The 24,517-nt window shown below is 41.3% G+C and overlaps 1 long non-coding RNA gene across 1 annotated transcript in view; it reads right to left on the bottom strand.

The window, feature by feature from the left end:
* Positions 1-19,451: 19,451 nt before the first annotated feature.
* LOC140725600 (uncharacterized) overlaps positions 19,452-24,517 on the bottom strand; it is a 51,747-nt gene continuing 46,681 nt past the window's right edge. The window contains exon 6 of the long non-coding RNA XR_012098392.1: positions 19,452-21,746. This is a non-coding gene — a long non-coding RNA (uncharacterized lncRNA). The remainder of the gene's footprint in view (positions 21,747-24,517) is intronic.

The following is a 24,517-nucleotide window of genomic DNA, read 5'->3' as shown; positions in this document are numbered from 1 at the left end:
TGATAATAAAGTTTATTTGAAAGTAATTGCACAGCACACAGAAATTGTTTTACATACTTTCTAACATTTCCACTTACTTAGCCCATGTCCTGCTGAATGTACAAAACTCTCCACAGATACCTAATGCTGTGATAATTAACTGTGACTTATTGTTGTACAATAGTTAAAGTATACATTTTTCACTATTGGCCTGTCATACTGAATGGCAATGAAACATGACAACTTGTTACTTTTTATGCTGTTGTTTTATATATTCCCTATTTTAAACTAATGTTTACCTGCACAGAGAATATATATTTTGGAAATTCTGCTTGAGCTTTACAATACTGGCACCATAATTGCAGGAAGTAAAGTATAAATATAAAATGTAACAGTACATCAGCTTTGAGTAGATTAGGAAAAAAAATTCAGAATGTTATCATAATATTCAGTGCGGCATATTCAGGACTTCTGTTGCCCAGTTTTAACTACACTGCTGAAGATACCAGTTAATTCTGCTGATTTATGGAAATACTGTATCAGTATCACCAAAAGCATCAGGAACATCTAAAAAGCTTATTATAAGCTTTAGCTGAAATGGTATGAGGTTTGAATTTCTGCAATGATCATAAACTGCAAAGAGAAATCCTAATTCAGCAGAAATGTAGTGTCTCTAATCATAAAACTTTAATACAGCAGCATCAATTTTAGAGGATTGGCTTGTGCAATTTACTGTAACAAACATAGACGTCAAGGTATACATAACTGAAAAACTGATATAACAAGGCTGAAATTGTGGGAGTTCCATTTATAACCGAGGCATACAAGTTTCTTTGCTCTATTAAATGTATTTCTACTTCCAATTGCCCATCTCCAAATTCAGCAATCTTATCCTGTTGTTGCCTGTTAATTACAAAAACTTACGAGCTGAAAGTAAAATGATCATAACCTCATGAAAAGTATTACATAGATCGATGTCCAGGACCAGAATGCAAGGTTGGAAGTTTCTATTTTATTTTGTTTACATAGTTTGGGAATTTATTGCCAAGAATGGTTAGGGAATATAGAGGAGGCTTGACCTAAAAGCAGAGCTGTGAAGGTGATTTTGTGGTGAGCAATAACTTTAATAATCAACTACAAAATAACAAGCCATGAGGGGGCACAAAAACAAGAGAGAACAGATACTGAACAGCACAGACAACAAGGTAACTGAATGCTAGGAGCAATTGATAGGGGCTGGCTGGTTCATATGAGTGATCAAGGATTGTGGATGAGAGCTGGGTTTAAATAGGCTGCAGGTGATGCGTTGGAAAGGAGTGGCAAGTTACTCCTGTTAGCTAGGTGGAGACTGGGAGGAGTTTGCATGTGCAGGCCTGACAACCACGCTACTGCTGGCCACAACAGTCCAGGGTAAACCCGATGGCTCCTTGATGATGGATCCAAGATGTAACCAGACAGCACCCTAGATTTCTCCTCTGGGCCATATCCTTCCCAGTCGACCAGATACTGCACATCCCATCCACGATGATGTGAATCCATCAACTGGCAAACAGTGTACACTGGGACACCTTCCAGCATCTTAAATCCAGAGATGCAGGCTCAGGTGAGTTCAGTGGTCCATAGACAACAGGCTTGAGACTGGACACATGGAAGGGAAGGGTGATCCTAAGGAGCAGTGGCAGCTGGAGATGATGGGTGACTGGATTGATGGGATGAGTAATCTTGCAGGGATGATAAGTGACTGGATTGATGGGATGAGTAATCTTGCAGGGATGATAAGTGATTGGATTGATGGGATGAGTAATCTTGCAGGGATAATAATTGAATTGAATTGATTGATCTTTATTGTCATTATATATAGGTACAATGAAACTCTGTTTGGCTTCCTCTCAGGCAATCAAACAAAGCGATAGATAAAAACAAGACAGTAATAGAAAAACAGTATTAAATAAATAAGTAGCAGAAAATAAGTTGCAGCAGCACCAGAATATCACAGTAATGCACAAAGTGCCGTTAGTGCAAGTATTTGAGTCCTTGTGTGTGCTCACAGTTTCAGTCATTGTTCTGTGGGAGTGGTGTGATGGAGGCCACAGCTCTGGGGTAGAAGCTGTTCCTCAGTCTATTTGTTCTGGCTTTTAGTGTCCTGAACCTTTTGCTGGACGGCAGTGGGTCAAACAGGGAGTGGCTGGGGTGTGTGGTGTCTCTGGTTATGCTGATTGCTTTCCTCCTGAGTCTGCTGGAATAGATGGTGTCCCGTCCTGGGAGCTCCATCCTGACAATTCACTGAGCCGCCTTCACCACGCGATGCAGGTCTTGTCGCTCAGCGGCTGTACAGCTGGCATACCACACTGTGGTGCTGTTGGTCAGGATGGTTTCAATTGTACGTCTGTAGAAGTTAAGCAACAGCTTTTGTGGGAGTTTGGCCTGTTTCAGCTTTCTGAGGAAGAAGAGTTTTTGTTGTGCCTTTTTTACAAGCAGCGAGGTGTTGGTGGTCCAAAAGTGACTGGATTGATGGGATGAGTAATCTTGCAGGGATAATAAGTGACTGGATTGATGGGATGAGTAATCTTGCAGGGATGATAAGTGATTGGATTGATGGGATGAGTAATCTTGCAGGGATGATAAGTGATTGGATTGATGGGATGAGTAATCTTGCAGGGATGATAAGTGATTGGATTGATGGGATGAGTAATCTTGCAGGGATGATAAGTGATTGGATTGATGGGATGAGTAATCTTGCAGGGATGATAAGTGATTGGATTGATGGGATGAGTAATCTTGCAGGGATGATAAGTGATTGGATTGATGGGATGAGTAATCTTGCAGGGATGATAAGTGATTGGATTGATGGGATGAGTAATCTTGCAGGGATGATAAGTGATTGGATTGATGGGATGAGTAATCTTGCAGGGATGATAAGTGATTGGATTGATGGGATGAGTAATCTTGCAGGGATGATAAGTGATTGGATTGATGGGATGAGTAATCTTGCAGGGATGATAAGTGATTGGATTGATGGGATGAGTAATCTTGCAGGGATGATAAGTGCAAACACGAGGAAATCTGCAGATGCTGGAAATTCAAACAACAACACACACAAAATGCTGGTAGAACACCCAGGCCAGGCAGCATCGATAGGGAGAAGCGCTGTCGATGTTTCGGGCCTCGGCCTGCTGTGTTCTACAGGGATGATAAGTGATTGGATTGATGGGATGAATAATCTTGCAGGGACCAGCGAATCACGGCAAGAGCTTGCAGGAGTTGCTGCTCAGGGACAGATCTCGGATAGACAGCCAGACACGAGCCCCATGCCCCATGCCAGACAAGTCTGGCTGGGTGCCACCGGTGGTTGGCCTAGAGGCAGTAGGCATGGTTGGCAGCTAGGATGACCCTCTGTGTCCTCTTCCATGCATTCCAGCAACAGGGTACCTGATCCCAGATTGACGGCTCCTCCGTGGGAAACAACAGGATTTGGTACCCATGAAGCACTTCAAAGGGTGACGTACCTGTGGCAGGGGAAATGTGTAGATTGTGGGACAGCTCGGCCCAGAGCAGAGACTTCTTCCATGTGGAAGGGTTAGAGGTGGCAAAGCATTGAAGGGACTTACTGTCCATTGATCTGTGGATGATAGCCAGAGGGCAAACTCACTGACGAGTGGAGGAGGAAGCAGAAGGCTCATCAAAAGCAGGAAATTAATTGTGGGCCCTGGTTGGGCACAATGTCCTGGGGAAAGTTGTGGAGGCTAACTACATGTTGGAGAACCAGGTCTGCTGCCTCAACGCCTGACGGAAGTTTGGGGAAAGCAATGAAGTAGGCCACTTTGGAGAACCTGCCCACCACTGTCATGACCACCTTCGTCCTATCAGAAGGTGGCAAACCTATGATGAAATCTATGGTGAGGTGAAACCACAGGTGTTGAGGGACCAGCAGGGGTTGCAGGAGCCAAAGGGCTTCTGGTTGTAGGAATTGGACTGGGCACATTGAGGGGAAGCAAACAACAAACCGACTTAGATCTGTGATCATGGTGGCACACCAGAACCAGTATCACAGAAAATTCAGAGCCAGTCACGCAACTGGATGGCGAGAGAGGGGTGAGGAATGGGTCTCGGTGCGCATGGCCGCCAGCACATACACGTGATCATTAGGTGCATCAGCCGGAGCAGGCTCATGCTGTAGGGTTCTGGCACATCTGGTTCTCTAGGTCCCAGGCAATTAGGCCAAGGATCTGTCTTTCATTTGGGTTGAATTGTCATGACAGGGCATCTGCCTTTTCTATTCTTGGATGGAATTGAATTGCTTAAAGAGAGGGCCCAGTGAGCCTGATGTGGATTGAGTTGGTGTGTCTGTTGAATGGATATAGGTTTCTGGTGGTCAGTCTAGATCAGGAAGGGCTTGGGGTTTTCCATCAGCTAATGTCTCCATTCCTTCAAGGCCTTTTTAATGCTGAGCAGATCCCTGTCTGCTACTCCATAATGGTGCTGTGTAGAGTTGAACTTGTGCGAGAACAAGGCACAAGGGTGTGTCTTCCCATCTAGGTGCATCCACCTCTACCACAAAAGCTCTGGAGGGGTTCGAATGGTGGAGAGTGAAGCGGTGGTGAAGTGTCTCTTGATCTCCTCGAATTTGTGGTCCGCAGGAGCATTCCAGGTTGTCCATGAGGTAGGTGACTTGGTGAGGGAGGTGAGAGGAGCAGTGATTTGGCTGTAGTTTCTGATGAACCAGCAAAAGAAACTGGTGAAGCCCAAGAAGCTCTGTAGCTGTTTCAGGGAGCACAGTTGGGGCCATTTAACAATGGTGCATGCTTTCTCTGGATCCAAAGTTATGCCTTGGGTTGAAAAGATGTAACCCAAGAATGAAATGACTGGGGTGGGGAAACTGGCATTTTTCTAACTTGCAGTGCAGTTGGTTCTCAAGGAAATGCTGAAGGATTGATTGGATGTGGTCTTGGAGGACCTTGGAGAGGATGAGTATGGTGTCAAGGTGGACAAACACATAATTGTGTAGCTTGTCTTGGAGGATCTTATTGATGAAAGCTTGGAAAATGGCTGGACTGTTGGAGTATCTGAAAGGCATCACCTGGTATTTGCAGAGGCTAGTGGACATTATGAATGCTGTCTTCCACTCCTTCCCCTGGCGGACATGGATCAGGTTGTACGCATTCTATAGATCCAGTTTGGTGATGATCAGGGCACAATGGACTGTTTCAAATGCACTATCCATCAAGAGGAGAGGGTAGTGGTTCTTAAAGGTGATTTTGTTGAGTCCACAGTAGTCAATGCAAGGACAAAAACCCCCATCTTCATTCTTGAAAAAGAAGAATCCTGCACTGGCTGGGGACCAGAATGTTCGAATGAAGCTGTGCTGTAATGCTTTGGTGATGTAGTCATTCATGGCTTGTGTCTCAGCAGGGGAGAGGGAGAACAGATAACATCAGGTTTTGGGGGGTTAGTACCTGGGGGGAAATTGGATGTGCATTTGTGAGGTCTGTGAGGCAGCAGGGTGATGGCTTCCATTTTACTAATGGAGAAGTCATACTATTCTGTGGGATTTGGTGAGTTTGAGGGCTTCCTTCATTTCCATAGATTCATGGTGTGAAGTCAACAGAGTTTGCAGCTAATTGGTCTGGCAAGTGGGTCCACAACTCAGCACTGAAACAGTTGACCAGGTGAAGTGAGGGTCATGAGTGGAGAGCCAGGGGTTACACAAGATGAAAGGAGTGCTGGGTGAGTCGATAGGGAGGACTCGTGGTGCTCTCCGATACTAAGTGCAAAGGCTGTGTGCACGCTGTAACCATTCCAGATCCCAAGAGACATCCATCAATGGTCGCAATGAAGAGGGAGTGAGAGACAGGCTTGGTAGGAAGTCCAAGCTGCACAAATAATCTGGACCAGGAAGTTGCTTGCAGCACCAGACTCCAGCAGAGCCTCCTGTGTACACAGAGCCGTTGAGGTGTGGAAGACAGAGTGTGTTGGGCTCTGGCACTGGAACGAGGGGCTGATGGGAAGAGCTTACCATATAGAAGGCCTCTTGCCTCTACTTGGTTTTGCCATTTCCCCAGTGCAGTGGGCATTTGATGTATGGGTGATCAGCTACTCTGCAGAAATTGTTCCTCCACTGATGCTCACGCTCTTGGGGGTGATTAAGGAAGCTCTTCCTAACTATGAGGATTTTGGAGGCATCAATGATGAGGGTCCTGCAGTCTGAAATTGCTCTGAGAACAGAACTGGGGTTCTGGCTGATGAGCTGAAGGGTTGTTCCATAAGATGCTTGTCAATACAGAGGGCCATTGTGATGTGGCTTTTGAGGTCAATGGGCATCTCCTGGTAGACTGCTCATCTTTCAAGCACTCTGAGAGGCCATGATGGTAATGGGCCTGCAGAACTTCTGCATTCCAACCTCACCCTGCCATGAGAATTTTGAATTCCATGGTGTAATACGGCATCAAGCATGAGCCTTGTTGCAGGTGAAATAATCAGTCTGTTACCCCTTCTTTTGCTTCATGGATGGCCGAAAACCCAGCACATCTCAGAGGTGAATTCCTCATACTTATTGCAAATGGTGGTTTTATTGTCCTAGTTAGTAGCAGCCAGGTCAGAGCTCGCCCAGTCAAGAGAGAGATGATGAAGGCAATCTTGGCTTGGTCCATATAATACAGAGAAGGCTGGAGCTTGATGTAGTGGGACACGAAGCTGCTGTGTCGGGCTTGGGCTGGCGATCTGTCAAAGCATTTGGGTACTGAAATCTGGGGTTTAGAGGGAGAAGGTTGACTGAAAGTTGCTGTATCGAGATGGAGAGTTGGCTGAGAGTGTTGAGCAGATGTTCAGTGATTTCCTACTGCTTCTGGATGATGTGCTCATGTCAATGAATGACTTCCTTTAGGCAAACATACTCTGCTGGGTCAATCAATGGTTCACCCATCCTGTCAGGGAATGTAGAGGAGGCTTGACCCAAATGTAGAGCAGCAGAGACAATTTAGCAGTGAGCATTTTAATGTTGAACTGCAAAATAACAAGCCACTTCTCTCCCTCTTGGTTTGGTCCCTTCCCACCTATATCCATGACTGTTGAGATCATGCACTTGATCTCTTCAGTAACTTACAATTCCCTGGCCCAGAACACCTCATTTTCACCATAGATGTTCAGTCCCTATCCCCCATCAAGAAGGCCTTAAAAGTCTTTGCTTCTTTTCATTAAAAGAACAAACCAGTTCCCTTCCACTACTACCCCCTCCATCCAGAAGAACTGCTCCTCATCCTCAACAGTTTCTTCTTCAGCTCCACCCACTTTCTCCAGATTTGAGGGGCATCCGTGGGTGCTTGCATGGGCCCCAAACAATGCCTGCCTTTTCGTTGGCTACGTGGAACAGTCCATGTTTCTAGCCTTCCCTGGTAATGCTCCCCAACTCTTCCTCTGCTACATTGATGACTGAATTGTTGCCGCTTCATATATATCCATGTTCAGCTCATCAATTTCAGCTACTTTGCCTCTAACTTCCACCCTGCCCCTAAATTGACTTGGTCCATTTCTGAAACCGTCCTCCTATTTCTCAACCTCTCTGTCCCCATTTCTGGAGACAAGCTGTTGACCAACATCTTTTATAAATCTACAAATTCCCATGGTTATCTTGACTATACCTCTTCCCACCCTTTAAAAATGCCTTACCCTTTTCTCAGTTCCTTCACTTCCACCACATTTGTTCCCAGGAAGGGGCTTTCCATTCCAGGATACCAGAGATGTCTTCCTTCAAAGAACAGGGTTTTCCTTTCTTCATCATTGTACTGCTATCTCCTGCATCTCCTCCATTTCCAATACATCTGCACTCACCCCATCTTGCTTCCACCTTAACAGTGATAGAGTTCCTTTTGTCCTTACCTACCACCCCATGAGCCTCTGCAGCATCCACCATCTCCAAAGGGACCAAACATATCTTTACCTTCCCCCCCACCCCGTTTTCCACAAGGATCGTTCCCTTCATGATTCCCTTGTCCATTGATCTCTCCCCTCTAATCTTCTTCCTGCCACTTATCCCTGCAGGTGACCTAAGTGGTACACCTGCCCACTCACCTCCATTCAGGGTCTCAAACAGTCCTTCCAAGTGAGGCTGCACTTCCCCTGTGAATCTGCTGTGCTTATCTATTGTGTCTGGTGCTCCTGATGTGGCATCCTTTACATTGGCAAGACCCATCATAAATGAGGGAACTGTTTTGTCGAGCACTTCTGCTCCATCTGCCTAAAGCGGAACCTTCTGTTGGCTAAACATTTTAATTCTGATTCCCATTATTGTTCTGACATGTAGGTCTGTAACCACATCTTATACAAAGATGAGGCTACTCTCAGGGTGGAGCAGCAACACCTTATAGTCCGTCTGGGTAGCCTCCAACCTGATGGTATGAATATCGATTTCTCCTTCCATTAAAAAAACTCCCTTCCCTTCCACTCTTCTTCTAACCCCACTTTGTCCTCTTACCACTGCTGAACTGCCTATCAGCTCCCCCTAGGTCCCCTCCTCCTTCCCATTCCCCTATGGTCCGCTCTCCTCTCCCATCAAATTCCTTCCTCTCCAGCCCTTTATTTTTCCTACCTACCTGGCTTCACCTATCACCTTCTGGTTATCCTCATTCCCCTCAACCACCTTTTTATTCTGGCATCTCCCCCTTTCTTTCCAGTCCTGAAGAAGGGCCTTGTCCCAAAATATCGACTGTTTATTAATTTCCAATGACGCTGCCTGACCTGCTGAGTTCCTCCAGCATTTTGTGTGTGCAACATTTTAAAGGTGTTTCTTTATTTGAAATAGTCAATGATAATTATGGAACACATAGGTTGCAAAACATTGATTGTGAAAGATTGACCCCACACCATGTCCAAAAAGAGGATTGCATGTTTAATAAGGATGTTCAAGTACATCTTGTGCCAGAATGTATTTAGTCAAATTTCTAGAATGATGCAAACTAGCATGAAGATGGCCTTGACCATGTTCTACTCCAGGTAAGTACAAGTTCACACCTGCAGCATTGAAATAAACTAATGTCTATGCTAATCTGTTTACATAATAATACAAATTAACAAACAAGTTAAATTGTGGTAAATGAAAAGGAAATTTTGCTTGATTTAAGATGCTGACTATTAGCTTACTATTTAAAAGCTTGGCTGTTGGTGTGTTTTCTCTCTATTCAATCTGCCTGAGTATTCACAATTCAATAGCGTGCCCATGTTGTCCTATGTGAGGTGTTTATTATTTGCAGATCGATGCCAATGGCTTAGTTATTACAAGGTATTGTATTTCAATACCTGATATTTCAAAATATGAAAACCTCTGAAATTTGACATTTCTTTGAGTGCTGACATAAAATGGAAAATTCCACAACACACCAGGAAAGTTCCCAAGTAATGTACAGGTCTCTGGTCACCACAGACAATTCTGAGAACTGACCTTACATATGTAATGAACAGAAGTTAATGAAAAATAGAAAAACACCCCATAAAGTAAAAAATGAAGATCTTGATCGTGTATTGAAAGAGTGGATTCATCAGCTTCAGAGTAAACATATACTGTACCACTTAACGGTATGTTGATCATGAAGCAAGCAAAGATCTATCACGATGAACTGAAAATTGAAGGTAATTGTGAACATACAGCAGGTTGGTTGCAAAAATTTAAGAAAAGGCATAGCATTCAATTTTGAAAGATTTCTGGTGAAAATGCATCTGCTAATTACAAAACAGCAAAGAAATTCATTGATGAATTTGCCAAAATCATCGCTGATGTAAATCTAACACACCGAATAACTGCACCAGTACATATATGAGATGAATATGTGTAAGACAAAGACTTCTTTCCAGTAGCACATAAATTTAGAATCAGAAATGATAGTGATCTTAAGCTATTCATTATATATTCCAAAATCCAAAATCTGAAACTCTTTCTGTCCCAAGCATTTTGGATAAGCGGTACTCAACCTGTACTTTTTACTTGAGGAAATAACTTGAAAGTCTAATTTATGAGCATCTGTTATAGGGGATGATCTTGCAGGGGAATGCTATGGAGACCAGGTTACTGGCACTGAGCATGGGTCCATGGTGCAGAAGGTAAAGAGGGAGAAGAGAGGATAAGGGACTCAATAGTCCGAAGAACAGACAAGCAATTCTGTGGACATGAACGAGACACCCAGATGGTACGTTGCTTCCCAGGTGCCAGGATCAGGGACATCTTGGATCATGTCCACAGCATTTTAGAGAGGGAGGGAAAGCAGCCAGATGTCTTGGTATATATTGGTACTGGTGATATAGGAAGGAAAAACAATGAGGTCCTGAAGAGAGAATGTAGAAAACTTGGCAGAAAGCTGAGAAGTAGGATAAGGATAGTAATTTCTGGATTGCTACCTGTGCCATGTGCTAGTGAGTGTAGAAATGGGATAATTTGACAGATAAATATTGGCTGAGAAGCTGGTGCAGGGAACAGGGCTTCAGGTTCTTGGATCATTGGGATCTTTTCTGGGGGATGTATGACCTGCACAAAAGGGACGGGTTGCACCTGAACCAGAGGGGTACCAATATTCTCGTGAGCAGGTTTGTTAGAGCTGTTGGGGAGGGTTTAAAGTAATTTGGCAAGCAGGTGGGAACCAGAATGAAGGACTCAGGCTGGGGTGGATGGGAAAAAAGCAAAGATAGTGTGCAGTCCGACTGTCAAGAAGAGCAGACAGATGATAGGACAAACACGAGGAAATCTGTAGATGCTGGATGCAGAACAAGTGCTACACCTGCCCTTACACTTCCTCCCTCACCACCATTCAGGGCCCCAGACAGTCCTTCCAGGTGAGGCGACACTTCACCTGTGAGTCAGCTGGTGTGGTATACTGCGTCCGGTGCTCCCGGTGTGGCCTTTTATATATTGGTGAGACCCGACGCAGACTGGGAGACCGTTTCACTGAACACCTACGCTCGGTCCGCCAGAAAAAGCAGGATCTCCCAGTGGCCACACATTTTAATTCCACGTCCCATTCCCATTCTGATATGTCTATCCATGGCCTCCTCTACTGTCAAAATGAATCCAAACTCAGGTTGGAGGAACAACACCTTATATACCGGCTGGGTAGCCTCCAACCTGATGGCATGAACATTGACTTCTCTAACTTCTGTTAATGCCCCTCCTCCCCTTCTTACCCCATCCCTGACATACTTAGTTGTTTGGTTTTTTTTTCTCTCTCTCTGCCCATCACTCTGCCTGTTCTCCATCTCCCTCTGGTGCTTCCCCCCCCCCCCCCCCACTTTCTTTCTCCCGAGGCCTCCCGTCCCATGATCCTTTCCCTTCTCCAGCTCTGTATCACTTTCGCCAATCACCTTTCCAGCTCTTAGCTTCATCCCACCCCCTCTGGTCTTCTCCTATCATTTCGCATTTCCCCCTCCCCCCCACTACTTTCAAATCTCTTACTACCTTTCCTTCCAGTTAGTCCTGACGAAGGGTCTCGGCCCGAAATGTTGACAGTGCTTCTCCTTATAGATGCTGCCTGGCCTGCTGCGTTCCACCAGCATTTTGTGTGAGATGATAGGACAAAATTGCAGCCAGCAGGCTGAGTATCAGTGCATTAGGGATGCAAAATCAAAAAGGTAGCAAATACAGCACTCAAAGTGTTATACGTATCTCAATTCATGGAATATAAGAAATAAGGTGGATGATTTTGTTACACTATTACAGTTTGTCAGTAATGATGTTGTGGCCATCACTGAATCGTGGCTGAAAATTTGTTGTAGTTGGGAGCTGAATATCCAAAGTTACACGTTATATCGGAGGGATAGGAAGGTAGGCAGAGGGGGTGGCGTGGCTCTGCTAGTAAAGAATGGCATCAAATCAGTGAAAAGGTGTGGCAGAGAATCTGAAGATGTTGAATCCTTGTGAGTTGAGTTAAGAAGCTGCAAGGGTAAAAGGATCCTGATGCCAGTTATATACAGGCCTCCCTACAGCACCTAGAATGTGGACCACAGATTACAACAGGAAATAGAAAAGGTGTGTCAAAAGGGCAATGCATTGATAGTCATGGGAGATTTTAACATGCAGGTCAATTGGGAAGATCAGGTTGGTAATGGATCTCAAGTGAGTGAGTTTGTTCAATGCTTATGAGATAGCTTTTTAGAGCAGTTTGTCATTGAGCCTACTAGCAGAAGAGCTATACTGGATTGAGTACTATGTAATGAAACAGAGATGATTAGGGAGCTTAAGGTAAAAGAGCCCTTAGGAGCCAGTGATCACAATATGATTGAGTTCAACCTGAAATTTGATAGGGAGAAAGTAAAGTCTGACAAAACATTATTTCAGTGGAGTTAAGGAAATTACAATGGTATGAGAGAGGAGTTGGCCAAAGTAAATAGAAAGGAGATGCTGGCAGGGATGTCAGCAGAGCAGTTCTGGGAGAAATGAGGAAGGTGCACGATAGATGAACTCCAAAAATGAAGCAATATTCAAATGGCAAAATAGTACAATCTTGGCTGACAAGGGAAGTCAAACCTATTGTAAAAACAAAAGAGAAGGCATTCAACAAAGCAAAAAATTAGCAGGAAGGCAGAGGATTTGGAAGGTTTTAAAAACCTACAAAGAACAACTAAAAGAATCATTAGAAGGGAAAAAATGAAACATGAAAACAAGCTAGCAAACAATATCAAAGTGGATAGTACAAGCTTTTTCAAGTATGTAAAAAAATAAAAGAGAGATGAGGGTGGATATAGGGATGCTAGAAAATGAGGCTGGAGAAATAATAACAGGAGAGAGGGAGATGGCAGATGAACCAAATGAGTATTTTGCATCAGTCTTCACTGTGGAAGACACTAGCAGTATGCCTGATGTAGTGTGTGAAGGAAGATAAGTGGGTGCAGTTACTGTTTCTAGAGAGAAGGTGCTCAAAAAGCTGAAAGACCTAAAGGTACATAACTCACTGGGACCAGATGAACTGCACCCTAGGGTTCTGAAAGAGGTAACGTTAGAGATTGCGGGGGCATTAGCAATGATCTTTCAAAAAAATCACTGGACTCTGGCATGGTGCCAGAGAACTGGAAAATTGCAAATGTCACCCCACTCTTTAAGAAAGGAGGAAGGCAACAAAAAGGAAATTATAGACCAGTTAGCCCGACCTTAGTGGCTGGGAAGATGGAGTTAATTGTTAAGGATGAGTTTATGGAGTACTTGGTGACACAGGACAAGATAGGACAAAAGTCAGCATGGTTGCCTGAAGGGAAAATCCTGCCTGACAAACCTGTTGAAATTCTTTAAGGAGATTACAAGTAGGATAGATAAAGGGAATGCAGTAGATGTTGTATATTTGGACTTTCAGAAGGCCTTTGACAAGGTTCCACACATGAGGCTGCTTATCGAGTTAAGAGCCCATGGTATTACAAGGAAGTTAGAGCACTGGCTGATTAGCAGGAGGCAACGAATGGGAATAAAAGGATCCTCTTGTGGTTGGCTGCCAGTGACTAGTGGTGTTCCACAGGGGTCGGTGTTGGGACCGCTTATTTTTATGCTGTATATAAATGATTTAGATGATGGAATAGATGGCGTTGTTGCCAAGTTTGCAGATGATACGAAGATTGGTGGAGGGGCAGATAGTGTTGAGGAAACAGGTAGGCTGCAGAAGGCTTAGACAAATTAAGAGAATGGGCAAGAAAGTGGCAAATGAAATACAATATTGGAAAATGCATGGCCATGCACTTTGATAGCAGAAATAAATGCAGACTCTTTTCTAAATGGGGAGAAAAATCAAAAAATCTGAGATGCAAAGGGTCCTTGTTTTAAATCTGTGAATTCTAATTGAGGAAATGTGATAAACTTATCGCAGAACATTACATTCTTTTCTAAAGACTGTTAAAAAAATTAATCTTCACCATTAGATTTAGAATTCTGTTCCACAACTCAGTTGTCCTCAGGGAAGTGAAATATTTTGAGTGCTAAGGGCACTTTAAGCTTTGTCAGCTGATATCAACAGCTTTGGTTATACCTGGACTCTTCCCTATACATACTGTGTTTTTTTTATCTTTTCGTCACTGAAAAGCTCAATATTTAGTGCCCATCCCAAGTTTCCCTCGCAATTTCAATGAGCCTTTAGAAGTTAACAATATTGCTGTGAGGCTGATGAACATTAAACAACCTGACCAATTTGTTGCCAATTGGGAGAAAATTTATGCATGCTGGCCCAATGTCATATGAAATTTAATGTGTCCTTCAACCACCAGATGAGTCATCTGCAGTGTCATTTTAAAAAAGATGCCAAAATGTTTTTTTGGGAAAGAAACTCAATTAGCATCAGAGTCATGAGTAGTGAATGAACATTGGCAGAAGATTTAAAAACCTCTTCACTTTTTGGTGATCACAGACTTAGTATAACAGTTGAAGACCAACCACTGTCCCTGGGAATGTTAATCTAATTTCCTCCTCCCTCTGCTGGGGATGTGGCCAAATTCATGGGAAAATTTGGAGCTATAATTTAATGTTTTTAAATCAAATTTGAATTTGGAAACCACTTGCTTTCTGTACTATTTAATTAATAGAAATGATTCTTAAACAAAAATCAGTACTTGGTTCATAAAACTCATAATTTTGGTAATAAATTGTCATTTTCATGTAGTTGTACAAAATGTTGGTTAATAATTTGTGCAGTTCTGGTTGTTGTGCTATAGGAAGGATGAGATTAAGCTAGTTTAGAGTGCAGAAAAAATTCCCAAGGATGTTGCCTCGTTTGGGGGCATTGAGTTAATAGGGGAGATTGAATAGGTTGGGATTATTTTTTCTGGAGCAAAGGAGGCTGATAAAATCATGAGGGTCATGCAGAGGGTCACAGCTCTTTTCCCAGGGTAGGGGAGTCTAAAACTGTGGTGAAAAAGGGGATCTGAGGGAGACGTTTTCCCACACAAGCTGTGCTGTGTATACAGACAGACATACTTTATTGATCCCGAGGGAAACTGGGTTTTGTTACAGCCGCACCACCAAGAATAGTGAAGAAATATAGCAATATAAAAAACCATAAATAATTAAATAATAATAAGTTAATCATGCCAAGTGGAAATAAGTCCAGGACCAGCCTATTGGCTCAGGGTGTCTAACACTCCGAGGGAGGAGTTGTAAAGTTTGATGGCCACAGGTAGGAATGACTTCCTATGATGCTCAGTGTTAAATCTCGTGGAATGAGTCTCTGGCTGAATGTACTCCTGTGCCTAACCAGTATATTATGGAGTGGATGGGAGTTATTGTCCAAGATGGCATGCAACTTGGACAGCATCCTCCTTTCAGACACCACCGTCAGAGAGTCCAGTTCCACCCCCACAACATCACTGGCCTTAAGAATGAGTTTGTTGATTCTGTTGGTGTCTGCTACCCTCAGCCTGCTGCCCCAGCACACAACAACAAACATGATAGCACTGGCCACCACAGCCTCATAGAACATCCTCAGCATCGTCCGGCAGATGCTAAAGGACCTCGGTCTCCTCAGGAAATAGAGACGGCGCTGACCCTTCTTGTATACAGCCTCAGTGTTCTTTGACCAGTCCAGTTTATTGTCCATTCGTATCCCCAGGGATTTGTAATCCTCCACCATGTCCACACTGACCCCTTGGATGGAAACAGGGGTCACCGGTATAAGGAACAAGTTGACCAGGGAGGTGTTTTGTACAATTACAACATTTGAACAGGTACATGGGTGGGAAGGTTTTGAAGATAAGGGTCAGACACTGGTAGGGACAATTTGAGTTGAAGGGTCTGTTTCCAGTTGTTTAACTCCATGAATCTATGAACTGAATCAATGATAAATCTTTTAAATGGCTTTGAAACTCATTTGTTACCTTGTATTTTTATTTCTAAATGTTCCTTGAAATACCCCGTTGTCATATTGTTACTTATCCTTCAGTTAATTTTCTGAAGAACTACATTAAAGGACAGTACCCTTAGTGGTGTTTCAGTGCCTGGATATAGGAGGCAAGTACTATGGTAAATTGTTTGATCATGGGAAAAATGCAGATAAGTTCTCCTGGAATTATTTCCAAATGTTCACGATCTAGTCTCTTCCATGAATATTTAAACAGAAATTTGTAAGTTGTTTCAATAACAAGATGTATTCAACAAGCAGTGAAAAGCTTTCAAATCATTGCTATAGCTTAACACGAGGAAATCTGCAGATGCTGGGAATCCAAACAACACACACAGAATGCTGGTGGAACACAGCAGGCCAAGCAGCATCTATAGGGAGAAGCACTGTCGACGTTTCCGGCCTTACAATTAGAAATTCTGTATTAAAAAGATAACTATGTGTGGATTCTTTTGCTGTGGGCTGGGCTTTGCACGCCAACAGCCACATAGTTTTTCTTAGTTTTCTCCCATAGTTTGATTTCCTATGACAGAGGAATCCATTCAGCCCATTGAGTCTATGCTGGCTCCTAGAATGATCCCATCAACTTAATTTCTTTACTAATATCCCTGCCCTCACCTGTACTCTCTCATATGCCCATCACCTTCACCCTGATGGTCAAGTGCAGTTTTGCTCCAGATCTAAAATGATTTGAGACCAATGACTTGTAATATTGCTGTCTCACAGCTCCGGCAATCTGAGTTCAACCCTGACCACCAGTGCTGTCCATGTAGAGACTGCACAGTCACTTGTAACAGTGTAGATTTCCCTTAGATGCTCCATTTACCACCTACCGGATCACAAATATGTGCAAATCAATTAAATACTGTAAATTATTTCCTATGTGGATGGGTTGTCAGAGAATTATGGTAATATTCATGGGCTGAGTGAGTTAAAGGGAAATAAATTTGGAAATTGCTTTGAAGAAATTTCTCTGTAAAATAGCATAGGTTTGATGGACTGAATGGTCTTGTATTTGTGAAGAAATATGAGAGAATATGAGGCTTAGTGCACTTGTTGGAACATAAATATGCACAATAAAATAACACATACAGTAACCTATAATAGTTTATCATATATTTTTGAGATTATTTTGGACTTCTTCAAGAATTGTGGAATAGAGGGAGCAGTGAGTTAATTCAAAAAGCAACCAGTCTGCTAAAAAACACGTGTGCATAAATTAAGGAGACACAGCAGACGATCAAAACCTGGAACAATACACAAAGGCACTAGAAGAATTCCACCAGTCAGGCAGCACTTGTGGAGGGAAATGGACGTCAATATTTCAGGTCGAGACATTTCAAGATGAAGGGTCTCAAACCCAAAGCTGCAACTGTCCATTTCTCTCCGTGGAAGCTGCCTGATCTGCTGAGTTCTTACAGCACCTGCAGATTCCATGTTGGGAAGTGTGCTATCCAACTCTTTATGAAAATGATATAACATCTGTGGTATGGAGTAGAATTTCTGCAATGTTCACAGAGGTGGTGGGATTAGCACACGGCTCAAATTGTGCAAAGTCCGAATTAGGCACACACCAATGATCACCAACATTCATGACAGCGAACATTAACTATGTACAGTACACTCCCAAAATGATCTGAGCTTGCTGCAGGGAACCTTCACAATTCAGATGGGGTTTCTTTTAACCAACTTCAGAACTAAGGAGTATTAAAACTGAGCTGTAATGCAGTAGAATCAAACCAGAAATGCAATTTCTTGAGCTAAACTGATGCATGTTCTTTCAATTGTTTGAAACTTCAGAGAACTTCCTCCCTCATTAGAACGGAGGTATTTCAGGATCTGGATATCACTGGTAAGGCTACAATTTGTTGCCCTGAAGAAAGTGGTGATGGTGAGCCACCTTCTTCTACTGCTGCAATACACTGACACTCAGGGGTTCCCAACGTTTCTTATGCCATGGACCCCTACCATTAACTGAGGGGTCCGTGGACGCCAGGTTGGAAACCCTGCGCTAAGGCCACTGAAACTAATCATTGGGCATGGACAGTCTGATTCTGTACAATTATAACTATGAAAGTGAAGACAATAAATTAATGTTCATGTTATTGTCTTTATTGAAACCCTCATGATAAGATTAGGGAGGGAGTGAAGTGGCCATTGCCTGTATTAACACACTGTTAAAGATTTAATACACAGTTTAGTACATGTCCATTTTCTCTCTTAATATTCTAGCTGTATGTGTATCTTGGGAATCATGCCTCAACACTGTAAAAAAGTCATATATTCTGGGGGTCTGGTGTTTTGTGCTCACAACTCCAAGGATTCACTGGTATTCAAATATTTAAAGAGGGGTCTGCCAGTTGGGATGTGCTCCCATTGTAAAATCTAATTCTGCAAAAGTTAAAGTTAGGTAGATAATTTAGCTGATGTTAGTTGGCAATTGCCAATCCTATTTCTAACGGTCATCCCTTAGGAGAAACATTGTTTCACACTTGCCCATTAAAACTGTAAATCATTTTCCATATTTAAGAGTCCTTTATAAAGCATATTTTCATCATGATCCCAAGATTTAAGGATAATTATAAATATATATTAATTCCTCAGAGTTTTAATGGAAACATTTTACAGATAATTAGATTATCTGCAAATTAGAATTAGATTTAAGCTACAAATATAATAACTTGTGATTCAGAAAAGTTTCATTTTCCTAAACTTTGTTGAAAGAGATTTATTTTCTGCTAAGAAGGAAAAATTGGATCTACTTGAGATTTCAAACTGAAGTTTTTATTGATACTTAGGAAGATAAACTGGGTAACAGCTAAAAATAATTAAAATACACCCATAGGTTCTAAATTACCGGTAGTGTTATTTATTTATTTATTTATTTATTTATTTATTTATTTATTTCACCGTTGTGTTTTAATCATTTCTAAATGTGGTTTTGAGAATTGTATGTGTCAATGTGGGTTATCATGAGTGAGTATGAAGACAAAAGCTAGTTAGCACCACATAAAGCCATCATACACCTCATAAATGGAGTTAATGTTATGGCTACAGCAAATAGAGGTTATTCTGATCTGGAAAACAATCCTCCTTTTCATCTCTGGCATCGCACAGCCTCATGTTTACAAACTGTAGATAGTGTAATAATAGACCTATCACTTCTCCATCACTGTGCCCTTACCACAGTTTTATCCTTAAGCCTTTGTCCTGTCAGATAGAGAAAAAAAAACTAACAAAGAAAGAAGCCAATGAATTTGAACTAACAGAGGCACTTCATTTCATACTCATAGCAGGAAGCTCATATACAGGTGGAATCTGCAGCTGGTTAGACTCTGTGTGCAAGGTGTCGTGCAGGCAGGGCAGGAGGCAAAGGATGATAAAACATACGCTCTCAATAAGGCTGAGTTCCTCCCAAAGTTTGTTGCTGATAAATTAGATGGGATTTTGATAGATTAAGTTACAGACACTCTTACATACATGAAATGCTGTTCGAACTCATTTTGTGGAATGTCTGAAACAGCCAAGCCAATTCCATTTTAACTGATTTGCCATTCACTTCCGGTGTAAGCCATGTTGTTTGTCTATTATTAGTTTCCACATTGTAAATCTCAAGTCTCACAGCCCTGTGTCACTCTCATCATTATCAGATTTTTCATCAACAGCATGCAGATTAGTGCTCTTTTTGAAACTGCAACTTGACTTTTTACCTTTTTCTCTTACTTGTGCAGTCCATTTATTTTTGTCTGCCTGACATGCTCTTTGTATGTGACCTACTTTGTTGCATTTTCTGCAAGTTTTGCCTTTAAATCTGCATTGGTGTGTTGTATGTGAGTCCTGCCACAACAATAACACAATTTGTTTGACCAGAGATGTTTTTGTTGAGACAATGCAATTTTATTCACACTCACTTTAATTCCTGACTGTAACTCAATTGTGTCTCTGTCTGCTGTTTCCATTGATAAATCTATTTCAACTAGTCTTTTAAATGTAAATAGTGCTTCAGTTAGGAGCTGTTTTTGAATGTTTTTTTGTAAGATTCCATAAACTGAATGATCTCTCAGTGTATCACTAAGTCCATTACCAAACTGACACTGCTCAGACAATCTCTTCAATTCACCCATGTCTGCTAAAATAGACTCTCCTTCCTTTATTTGCCTCCTATGAAACCCAAACTGTTTGGCAGTCAAGAATGGCTTCAGATTAAGTGTTCCTGAATTACTTTCACGGTATCAGCAAAGCTCATTTTAGCTGATTTGCTTGAAACAGTCAAATGTTTTCTACCTTTTTTAACAAAAATTTTTCTTGTTCCCTTCCAAAGAGACATGTGCTGCACTGTTTTTTTGAAACTCAGTCATCTCACTGAACTTCAACGTGTAGGTAGTCGTCCTTGGTTCATTTTGAAAACACCTCGTCACCACCATTATGTTTTGTAACTCAAAAACATAAAGCTATTTGAAAGGAAAAAGACGAGAGCCCAGGAGAAGTTTCATCTTTTACTTTAAGCAAGTCACACTCTTGTCATGTTGATGTTCATGCCATCAGGTTGGAGGCTACCCCAATGGAATATGAGGTCCAACATGAGGATAGCCTCGTCATGGCAGTATAGGAAGCCATTGACCGATGTCAGATTGGGAATGGGGTTTGGAACTAAAATGGTTAGCCACTCGGAAATCCTACTTGTTACAGATGGAGTGAAAGTGTTTGACAAAGTGGTTTCCTAATTTATGTTGGGTTTCAGCAATGTAGAGGAGGCTACACTAAGAATGCTGGATATAGTAGACAACACCAAAAGACTTGCAGGTGACATGTTGAAGCACTGCTTGGGGCCTTGAATGGCGGTGAGGGAGGAAGTGAAGAGCTGCTGTAGTACTTCATCTTGAGGGATGTGCCAGTAGGTACATTCATGGGGAGGGACAAATAGACAAGGGAATCACAGAGAAGGTGATCCCTGCTGAAAGTGGAGAGGGCGGAGTAAAAATGTGTTTTGCAGTAGGATTCACCAAATTCACTTTTCGAGCAGTCTGGGTAGCCTCCAAATTGATGGCATGAACAACTATTTCTCTAACTTCCAGTAATTTCTCCCCCTTTCCCTTCCTTTCTCTCCTATTTCCCACTCTGGTTCCCCTTTTTTCCTCTCCTTTTTCCACCTGCCTATCACCTCTCCCTTGAGCCTCTCCTCCTTCCTTTTCTCCCATAGTCCACTCTCCTCTCCTATCAAGTTCCTTCTTCTTCAGCCCTATCCCTTTTCCACCTATCACCTCCCAACTTCTTACTTCACAACACCCCCACCCACCTGGCTGCACCTATCACCTTCTAGTTTGTGCTTCTTTCCCTTCCCCACTTTCTTATTCTGCCTTCTTCCCCCCTTCCTTCCCAGTCCTAATGAAGGGTCTCGACCTGAGGCATGAACTGTTTATTCCTCTCTGTAGATGCTGCTAACACTTTTGTATATGTTACTCTGGATTTCCAGAATCTCTTGTATTTATGCATCTGATATACACGAGCAGCATCCTAACATTTTTTAAAAATACATAAATCATGTAAAAAATTTCTTAAAGTAAAAATATCCCAGTTTTGCGATTTTTTTTTAGTGACTTCAGAATTGGTGTTAATGTTAAAGTCAGTGCAACAAAAATGGGTGCAATATTATTTCTGGATAGATAAATTTTAACAAATTCTACCACAGTACAGGGCATTGATCTGCATAATTAGCTATAATCATACACCAGATGGACATTGAGGGAATGTAGCCAACTTGCCCACGGACAAGCCTTCAATCCACATGAACCGTGTGCTCACTTTGTTGCCCTCTCACAACAAAAAAAGCATTCAAAATACATTCTTTTCACTTTACTGTAGATAATATCAGTTACTTCCTCTGTTTAACAGTGGAGTGATGTTTCAAATTTCTCCAGTTCCAGCCTGAAAGTAACCAGACATACATAGAAATTTATAGCCATAGTCATCCTAATACCTGCTGCAAAGCAGTCCTTGCCCTGCTCTGAGATTGTGTTGTAATTAGAATTAGAAACAAATTTTACTGAGGATATCTAACACAATGTTACTTGTTGAGATTAGGTAGGATGATTAATCCCTGAAGACCCTGGGTGAATATGATCTCTCTTACTTCCTTACCCTCCAGCTCCTGGCACCTTTTCCTGATTACTGCACACATTCTCCCATATGTTTATGAGCAAAGCTGTATGAAGAAACAATGAAATTAAGACAAAATCCTCCAGCTCTTGACACACTAGTTTCTGTGGACTTTAAAGTTTAACTTTAAAGAATTCAAGAAACAACTAAACTACTGTAACTCTGTAGAAAACCTGGTGAAAATTAGCAAGCATTCAATTTGAAAATTAGTTTATGATCTCTTTGAATGGAACATTGAACTCTGGCAAAGTCATCAAATAATTTTTGCATATTGATTAAGATCATGATCAAGTTATTCTGCATAAACACCTAGGGATTTATTAAAGCCATCACCAATGTGTTGTCTGGTATTATTTCCATCACAAATGGGTCCAAACTATTTGGAGGCTACTTTGGAAATGAAAAGGCACACAGATGCCTAGATTGTGTTGCAGAGCTATGTTTTACGTGCTGCACATTTAAAGACATATAGAAATATTGAATTGCTTTGACTTCCTTTTGGATTAAATATCAGTCATTTTTATTTTTTATGGGATGATGAGGGTTAGCAGTTTCTTTTATAAATTGGCACTGAGTCAGCAAACTCAAAGCTATTAATTCTTATATTTATATCATACTTCTATATTAGATGATAAAGTATTAATTTAATTCATTCAATTAATCCTGGGCATAATGAGTCAAAATTCACATTTATAACAAAGCTGAAAGTAGAATTTTCATACTCCTATCTTAGAAGTGCTCTTTTATGATTTTACAGCACAAAGATTGAAATCTGATTGCCTTTATTCTGCCTGATTTTGCTAGCTGCTGAGATATTATTGAGTAATGACTATATTTCAGCAATGTTATCACATCGAATTTATTAGGAGCAAGGACTTTTGAAATAGAAAAGTTACCTATTCCTAAGAATATAAAAGTTGCATAACACCATTAATTTTTAATTTAAATTTTTATTTTGAGGCATATTATTTATTTTCTAGACTGTTAATCACAAAGGAATAATGGTAAAGCTTCAATTTCTTGCAACACTGCAATGGAATCATCATTATGTACTCAGTACATAATGTCATTTTGGCATGGTGTACCTTCACTTACAATTTTCAAAGTAAATTAAAGTTGTTATTTGCATTGCAGTACTTTTACCATTTCTAACTGACATAATTAACTTGAAGATTGAAATATCTGCTTTATAAGTTGCTGAACACCTACAGGAGAATTCCTATTAAGTAGATTGTTTCTATGAAATAACACAGTTCATGTTTTTTGCATTATCAAGCACCCCTACAAAGAACATCATTTATGGCAGGTAGCTGAGAATTTTCATTAAAATAAACTCTAGGAATTATGCATTTTGAGCCGTTAGAACAGCCTACAAAAGGATGAGGACAGGCTCATCTCATTAAAGGAGAAGAAATAGTGGAATTAGCCAGAATCTAATTACAAGCCACGCTATCTAATGTAAAAACATGTCTGTTTTTTCACTCTCATTCATTTTGACTAGTAATTAGTTTTGGCCTCTAAAATGCCACCCTTTAATCATCCAAACACAGATGTGATTTGCCGTGCAATTTAATCTTGCTTTAATGAAGAACTAATGGACGCATCACAAATTACTTTCTCTGTTGGAAAAAATTCTATTTCCTGCTTTCAAAAGATCAAGAGTATCTTTGATAATAGCTTGAGCAGCCCTGGCAGCTTTGCTGCACCAAGCAAACAAGCTCTTTTACTCTGCTCACAATTCAATAGAAAGAGGCTACAATTAGCAACAAAGCAGTGAAAACCCAGCACCACAGCAGAAGTGCTTTCTACGTCTTAACCCCAGCAACTATTGCCTTGTGGAGCCAAGGCTAAGCGTCAGTAATGAACAATGCACCGTGATAAATTACTCCCCCAAAACAGCTGTACTGCTAATTTTCAATTATACCTATAAATGGCACGTAGAATGGGGGAAAATGAAGTATGCACCAAGAAGGGAAAACACTATTACATTAAGACCATTTGCCCGTTTTTCTGTAGATTACTTTTAAGTGACAGTTAACTTGTCATTCTTGAAGTATATTTTATGTTTTATGATGATTGAGTTGCTATTTCATTTTTCGTTGTGTTTCAACAGTACACATTCATATTTATATAATACTTATATATTTTTTGAAATCATACCCATTTAGATTACAAGATACACGAGGAAGAAGTGCATTGTTACACTGAGGTATTTTTGCATGGTTGTCTTTTGACTGAGAGGCTGCTTTAAAGATCTGAAGCAATTTGTTTGTCCCTAATCCCTGAGGTTCATTTATAAATTGGAACCATTTCATTAAACCATGTGCATCACTGCAGATGTTACATTTAGCTGGATCTTTTGTGGATTCTTAATGCCATCCTATGATTACTTAACTTTCTTTATGACATAGTGATTTCACTGATCAGCATGCACCGTCCTGTCTCAATGCTGAGGTTGTCGCTTCATTTTTAAGTTCACCTTGTGCTGTTCTTTATATTGCTCATTAATTGGCTTATGGCTTCATGATAATGGAGAAATG

This window comes from Hemitrygon akajei, chromosome 3, assembly GCF_048418815.1.
Source record: "Hemitrygon akajei chromosome 3, sHemAka1.3, whole genome shotgun sequence".
Taxonomy (NCBI): domain Eukaryota; kingdom Metazoa; phylum Chordata; class Chondrichthyes; order Myliobatiformes; family Dasyatidae; genus Hemitrygon; species Hemitrygon akajei.
This window is presented reverse-complemented; position numbering and strand designations above follow the sequence as displayed.